The following is a 7761-nucleotide window of genomic DNA, read 5'->3' on the forward strand; positions in this document are numbered from 1 at the left end:
AAAATTAAGGAAAGCTTTGACTATGTACATACTCAGTGAGCATTGCCTTGCTATTGAGATAGGCCACCGTAGGCAGACAAGGCTCTCAAGAGAAGACAGGCTATGTGCACACAAAATGAGGTGGGAACTTAGCTGTACTTCCTAACCTCCTGCCAAATGTATGACCATATTTGAGACACATATTTCCCTCAGAATACACAGACCAACAAAGAATTTGAAAACAAATCCAATTTTGATAAACTCCCAAATTGATTGGGTGAAATACCACAGTTTGCCATCACAGCAGCAAGATGTGTGACCTGTTGTCACAAGAAAAGGGCAACCAGTGAAGAAAAAACACCATTGTAAATACAACCCATATTTACAGTATGTTTATTTATTTTCCCTTTTGTACTATAACTTTTTGCACATCGTTATAACACTGTGCATAGCCATAACATGACATTTGAAATGTCAATATTCTTCTGAAACTTTTGTGAGTGTAATGTTTACTGTTCATTTTTAATTGTTTATTTCACTTTTGTTTTATCTACTGTATTTCACAATGTAAACATGTTTCCCATGCCAATAATGCCCTTTGAATTGAATTATATGGTGTGATTAGAATCACTCATATTTCAGTAATGATCATTTGATATACGAGACGTTAGAAGCTGTCCACACAATATGTGTGAAGCAGCATTCGTAGTTCAATCGCTATGTGCTGCTAAATTAGAAGGCAGCAATCCCTCCCCTCTGGTTGCCATGTGACAGAGATAAGTCACATGACCAAGGCTCTGTGTACAGGAAATAGAGACCAGCAAGAGAAAATAGAAAGGAAGTAGCTACAGTGAGGAATTTGCACTAATAAAATGGGTTTACTGACTGCAAAAGTGAAACATTGAGCAGGTATAGTACCCCAATTTAGTTTTGTAATATAATATGTTATACATCATTATTGAATAAGGACTTATTTCATTTTACTGCTTCAATGTTGGTGATCTGGTTCTTGACTGACCAGAATCATGCAGGCTACATAATTCGATTGTTGGGAACAATGCGGAAATACGTTATTATGGTATGTAATACACAACCCATGTGCAGACACAGGGCAAAGTATCCTGCTTTCTGGCTAAACAGTTTTTTCACTTTCCCAGTTAACCAAGATCAGTATTGTAGTCATCACAAATATGATCCATGCATCAAATCTAAGTGGTACTTTCAGTTTCTCTTTGCTGGGCAAAACAATTTGTTGTTTGTTTTGCAGAGTTTTTCTGCGACCTAAATATAGGACAAACATTACAGTTGCTTTGCATATCTCTATTTCTCCTCAGAGAGGAAGCTGATTTTCCTGCTGGTATTAACCTCAGCTACCTCTGCTTTGGACAATGGTTTGATGAGGACCCCACCCATGGGATGGATGTCTTGGGAGCGTTTTCACTGTAATATCGATTGTGAGAATGATCCCAAGAACTGCATCAGGTACATAATGGTAGACATATTTATGTGCAGTTTTAAAGAGTGACTCTGAAGTCACTCCTATTGTGGAGCTACTAACCTCGTCCCTAAGCTAATTGCAACCGTATATCAGGCATCTTCCCTGTATACAGATTAAGATTAGTTTTGGACTAATAAACACTTTCAATCTAGAATCCCTTTTGAACATACATTTTTGTCTAGGACTAGGCTTAATCTGTTTCCGATAAACTGGCCAATAGAGTATAACTCGACAGATCATGACCAAGCTGTGGACGAGACCATTGAGGTGTATATAGGCCTTTTTTCTCATAGTGACTCTGATATTAATAGGATGCTGAACATTTTACATCAAATAATATAATTGCATGAATATGAATATATGAATCTCTACATACAGTGAGAATCTCTTCAGAGGCATGGCAGACAGACTGGCTGAGGATGGGTGGAAAGAGATGGGATATGATCATGTCATGATAGATGACTGTTGGTCCTCCATGCTCCGGGATAAAGATGGACGGCTGCAGCCTGACCCACAAAGGTTGGCCTTTCTCTCACCCTTCTCCTCCTAACTCTCTCCATCTTTGATTTTCTTCCTTATTTCCTGGCCTTCTACCTCTTCCTTACCCTTTCCATTTTTGTCATTCCTCTTCCTTCTCTTCTTCCCATTCAACCTTAATTAAAGACTGTAAATCTGGTGTACTAAAACTGTGCTGCTTGTAATGAATACCTTAGCATGGGCTAATGAAGGACATTGACTTGAGTTTGAGGTCTTAATCTACTACAGCATTATGAAAGGACAGTATTAGGTATGAGATTCATGACTTCACTGCCATCTCTCTAACCCCAGATTCCCTGGGGGCATTGCCAAGCTGGCGAGGTACCTCCATAACCGCGGCTTGAAGCTGGGCATCTATGGGGACCTGGGCACACACACCTGTGGAGGGTACCCTGGCACCACGCTGGACAAAATTGAGACTGATGCCCAGATGTTCGCTAGTTGGGGTGTGGACTTCCTGAAGTTGGATGGCTGTTACTCCAATGAAGAGGAGCAACAGAAGGGTGTGTGAATCTTGAGGGTGAACAGTAACTGTACATTAGGAGTTACTATATAGAGTGTATCAGCATTGGTGGTCCTTTCGGTAGACTGGCGTGGGATGGGTGCAAGAGAGGGTAGAGGGAAATAGACTCAGAGGCGGTATAGTGTGGATTTTTCTTGACGTGTACTATGTTCTTCTGTCATACAGGTTACCCTCTCATGTCCAAGGCTTTGAATGCAACAGGCCGTCCAATTGGCTACTCCTGTAGTTGGCCAGCCTATCGGGGTGGACTCCTTCCCAGTGTGTGTTTCATTATGCTACCAGTGACACAATAAAATAAGGGACCACACCTCCCGCCCTGGTGACGGGGGTTTGAGCCCCGGCTTGGCTGACTGTCTGTGCCCTTCCTCTCTGTCTCCCTATACTGTACATACCTGTCTTCTTTTGCTTCCTACTGTGCTGTCATGAAAATAATAAAATACTGAAGGAGATGGGGGAAAAAATAAGGGTTAGTGAATAGCTATTTGTTGCAAAGATTTTTGGTTTTACAATTATGGCTTGGAGGAAAAGGATGACCCTTCTCTTTGAATAATGCTCCATTCATTGTCATATTTCCATTGATTCCATTCATTTTTTTTAGCATGAGCTACTTTTGCATGGTTACAGGTATTCCGGGACAGCACTGCTGTAGTTAGATGAGGAAGCTGTTGCTCCGTCACGTTTGATCCATCACTCAGATCATTCTTGATTAGAGTTGTTTGATGATTATCCTGATCCTTCAGGGGGAAAAAAACATGTCTTCCAAAGACGTAAAGACAGGCAACAGTATCAAATCTAATGTCATTACAACGTTAGTACCCTGTTAGAAACAAATCAAGGTGTATGTAAATGTATTTTTATTGCTCACAAACACTCATACGGTCCATGTCTCTTTTTTCTTCAGGTGAATTACACTCTGCTGGGGGAGATCTGTAACCTGTGGCGTAACTATGATGACATTCAGGACTCATGGGACAGTGTACAAGAAATTACAGACTGGTTCTTTGACAACCAGGAGATACTGCAGCCTGGACGCTGGAACGATCCTGACATGGTCTGTCCGCTGTCTGTCCTATGTCTGACCAATATCTGTCCCTTACTTACACCAATCCCTCTGTCCTTCTTTCTGTGCTCTCCTCTCTGTTCATGTTTAGTACTGTACTCTCCTCAGAATTGTATTGGTAGAGTTTTCACCCTATTTCACATTTACTTTGGTCTGTGTCTTACATTTATTGAAGCCTGTATACATGGACCAATCACGCTCTCAGATGGCTCTTTGGGCGATCATGGCTGCTCCCCTCATTATGTCTAACAACCTTCGAACCCTAAGTAGTGAGGCCGGGGCCATCCTGTAAAACAGAGACGCCATCAACCAGGATCCTATGGGTGTCCAGGGAAGACGCTTGCTACAGGTGACCCTCAATGACAAAATTACACATTTGTTTATGAGTCACATAGATACATTCTGGCAGTATGAAATTCACTTCATTCAGACAGTTAGGAGACAGGCAAGTGGGAGAACAGTAGGAAGGGGACTGAACCCTGGTCTCTGATTGGGAGTAGAGTATGTGACTGGCTGGGAGCATTATCACTAGACCACGGTCTCTACACGAAATTCACTGTTTACTCTCCTTTTCTTTGTTTGTATGTCACTCTCTTTTTTTTACAGAAGAGGAGTCATATTGAAGTGTACTGGCGGCCGCTCTCCCAGTCGGCTAGTGCTCTGGTGTTCCTCAGCCGTCGCCAAGACATGCCCTATCACTACCACACCTCCCTGGCCAAGTTAAACTACACAGCAGGCAGCTACAAGGTGTGCTCCTCTTTCCTGGTTCCTTTCCTAGTTCTCTCCAACCACATTGTAGTGCATGATGACTCGATTTCTTCCAGCGCATGATGACTGTATTTATTCCTGTTGAGAGAAGTGGAAGTTTGAGCTGTGAGCTGTGTTTTTGTAAGTGACACAGTGTTGTACCTCTTCATTTGTACTCTTCTATATCTTTCAGGCTTATGACGTGTTCACTGGGAAAACATTGAGTGGACTGTCTGCCACCACAGAGTTCACCGTCTCCATCGACCCCTCAGGAGTCGTAATGTGGTACGTCTATCCCAGAATGCACTACGAGCATCCACAGGATGATGGTCGATACCCCTACATCCGACAGAAACACAGGATGTCCTCCTCGCTCCACTTCCACAAGCCGAGGGTTCTGCCTCCTAGTCTGCTCTGAGTGGACATGAAGTAAGCAAGCAGGAACTCCATCAATCCAGATCCAATCAATGATATTTGAATCAGGAAGAATATAGATTTTTTTTTTGCACTGTTGTATTTTACCCATATGTAATCTCGGCAACCCAGAACTGAAATCTTGCGCCAGCTACTCGATTAAGTTCTTGGGGTAGACGGAAGAGAGAACATACTAGAACCAGTGGTGGAAACAGGTCGGCAGCTCCATCACGGTCTCTGTCTGCAACAATTTATGTTATGTGTGTCTGCCCATGAGAGATTAAACCATGTGTAATGTTTGAAAATGTAGAATTTATTTGTATTTTGTTGTGTGACCTCTATTCTAAAAGATTTATGTATAAAAAAAGGAGGGTGTAATGAGGTGCAGAATTGAGACGGCGTAGAGGAAGATGATGAACTAAACATGCAACAAGACAATGTTTGCACTTTCAGTCGTGCAATAGTGTACAAGGTATGGAGCTGTGTCAAGAGGAAGTGTGTGCCCATAGCAGTCATTCCCCCTTTCCACCACTGAGTGGCAGTGTAGACAGAGGTCCACAACAACCATTAGTGGGTTCACTTTACCCTTGAAACACCAGCATGGCTATATCACAGTAGATTAGGTTGCACAAGGAAATGAGATGTTGTGCTCCAGAATAGGCCAAGCATATTTATTTGGTGATGGGATAAACAGCTGGTGATGCCGGTCTGATAGGGCTTGTGGATAAGCGATACAGTAGGTGTCTTGTTGGTACAGTGCCTTGCAAAAGTATTCAACCCCATTGCCGTTTTTCCTATTTTGTTTCATTACAACATGTAATTTAAATTGATTTTAATTTGAATTTCATGTAATGGACATACACAAAATAGTCCAAATTGGTGAAGTGAAATGAAAAAAATTACTAAAAAACTAAAGGAAAATTAAAAAGGAAAAGTGGTGCGTGCATATGTATTCACCCCCTTTGCTATGAAGCCACTAAATAAGATCTGGTGCAACCAACTACCTTCAGAAGTCACATAATTAGTTAAATAAAATCCACCTGTGTGAACTCTGTGTCACATGATCTGTCACATGATCTCAGTATATATACACCTGTTCTGAAAGGCCCCAGAGTCTGCAACACCACTAAGCAAGGGGCACCACCAAGCAAGCGGTACTATGAACACCAAGGAGCTCTCCAAACAGGTCAGGGACAAAGTTGTGGAGAAGTAGAGATCAGGTTTGGGTTATAAAAATATATCAGAAACTTTGAACATCCCACGGAGCACCATTAAATCCATTATTAAAAAATGGAAAGAATATGGCACCACAACAAACCTGCCAAGAGAGGGCCGCCCACCAAAACTCGGCAAGGAGGGCATTAATCAGAGAGGCAACAAAGAGACCAAAGATAACCCTGAAGGAGCTGCAAAGCTCCACAGCGGAGATTGGAGTACCTGTCCATAGGACCACTATAGGCCGTACACTCCACAGAGCTGCCAGAAAAAAATAAGCAAACATGTTTGTTGTTCGCCAAAAGGCAGGTGGAAGACTCCCCAAACATATGGAAGAAGGTACCCTGGTCAGATGAGACTAAAATTTAGCTTTTTGGCCATCAAGGAAACGCTATGTCTCGCTCAAACCCAACACCTCTCATCACCCTGAGTATACCATCCCCACAGTGAAGCATGGTGGTGGCAGCATCAGGAAACTGGTCAGAATGGAAGGAATGATAGATGGCGCTAAATACAGGGAAATTCTTGAGGGAAACCTGTCAGTCTTCCAGAGATTTGAGACTGGGACGGAGGTTCACCTTCCAGTAGGACAATGACCCTAAGCATACTGCTAAAGCAACACTCAAGTGGTTTAAGGAGAAAGATTTAAATGTCTTGGAATGGCCTAGTCAAAGCCCAGACCTCAATCCAATTGAGAATCATCTGTGGTATGACTTAAAGATTGATGTACACCAGCGGAACCCATCCAACTTGAAGCAGCTGGAGCAGTTTCGCCTTGAAGAATGGGCAAAAATCCCAGTGGCTAGATGTGCCAAGCTTATAGAGACATACCTCAAGAGACTTGCAGCTGTAATTGCTGCAAAAGGTGGCTCTACAAAGTATTGACTTTGGGGGGCTGAATAGTTATGCACGCTCAAGTTTTCAGTTTTTTTGTGTTATTTCTTGTTTGTTTCACAATAAAAAATATTTTACATCTTCAAAGTGGTAGGCATGTTGTGTAAATCAAATGATACAAACCCCCCCAAAATCCATTTTAATTCCAGGTTGTAAGGCAATAAAATAGGAAAAATGCCAAGGGGGTGAATACTTTTGCAAGCCACTGTATGACCTCTAGGTAGGTATGCCTTTTTTCAGTTCTGTGAAGGTGGCACACATGCACACACACATCTACCCGGTACAACCAGAAGAGGATGGGTCACCCCTCTGAGATGGGTTTGATTAAACATGATCAAACCTGCACATCAAATCACATGTTATACAAGGGACACCAATTCACTTATCTATACCTCTCAGAGGCTCTCACACACATACATGTTATACCAAACCATCACACATCCTTACTCATCTCCAGTCCACATACAAAAACAATTTAGCCTGTTCCTCTCTGTCTCTCTTCCAAATGGTCCTCTTCTTTCCCTCCTCTAGCCCCGCTCTGGTTTGGCGTACGTGTTAGGAAGGAGCATCAAGGCTGGCAGGAATCCTGGAATCTCCTGGTACAGAGCATCCCTGTCCACAGTGCTTTGTCTGTGTGTTTCTGTGTATGTTATTTTCCATGTGCCCATTACAGTAAGCAGAACAAAATGTTTCACTGTGGGTGCATGCATGTGTGTCTCATGCCATGTCATTATGTTCCATTCTGTCTATATGACACTGAAATTAGCAGGTTTATGTGTTGGCTGTGCTACACTGCAGTCCAGATCTCAGAGAAGGCCTTCCAACTGTCCTCCATGCATTATCACAGACGTTATCCTAATTTCTAGAGGCAAGCTGTGTTTTTGGGCAGCAATA

At 42.5% G+C, this 7761-nt stretch overlaps 1 pseudogene; it reads left to right on the forward strand.

The window, feature by feature from the left end:
- The first annotated feature begins 573 nt into the window (after positions 1–573).
- Positions 574–5067, forward strand: LOC115177419 (alpha-N-acetylgalactosaminidase-like; annotated as a pseudogene).
- Positions 5068–7761: the final 2694 nt, after the last annotated feature.

This window comes from Salmo trutta, chromosome 37 (assembly GCF_901001165.1).
Source record: "Salmo trutta chromosome 37, fSalTru1.1, whole genome shotgun sequence".
Lineage (NCBI taxonomy): Eukaryota > Metazoa > Chordata > Actinopteri > Salmoniformes > Salmonidae > Salmo > Salmo trutta.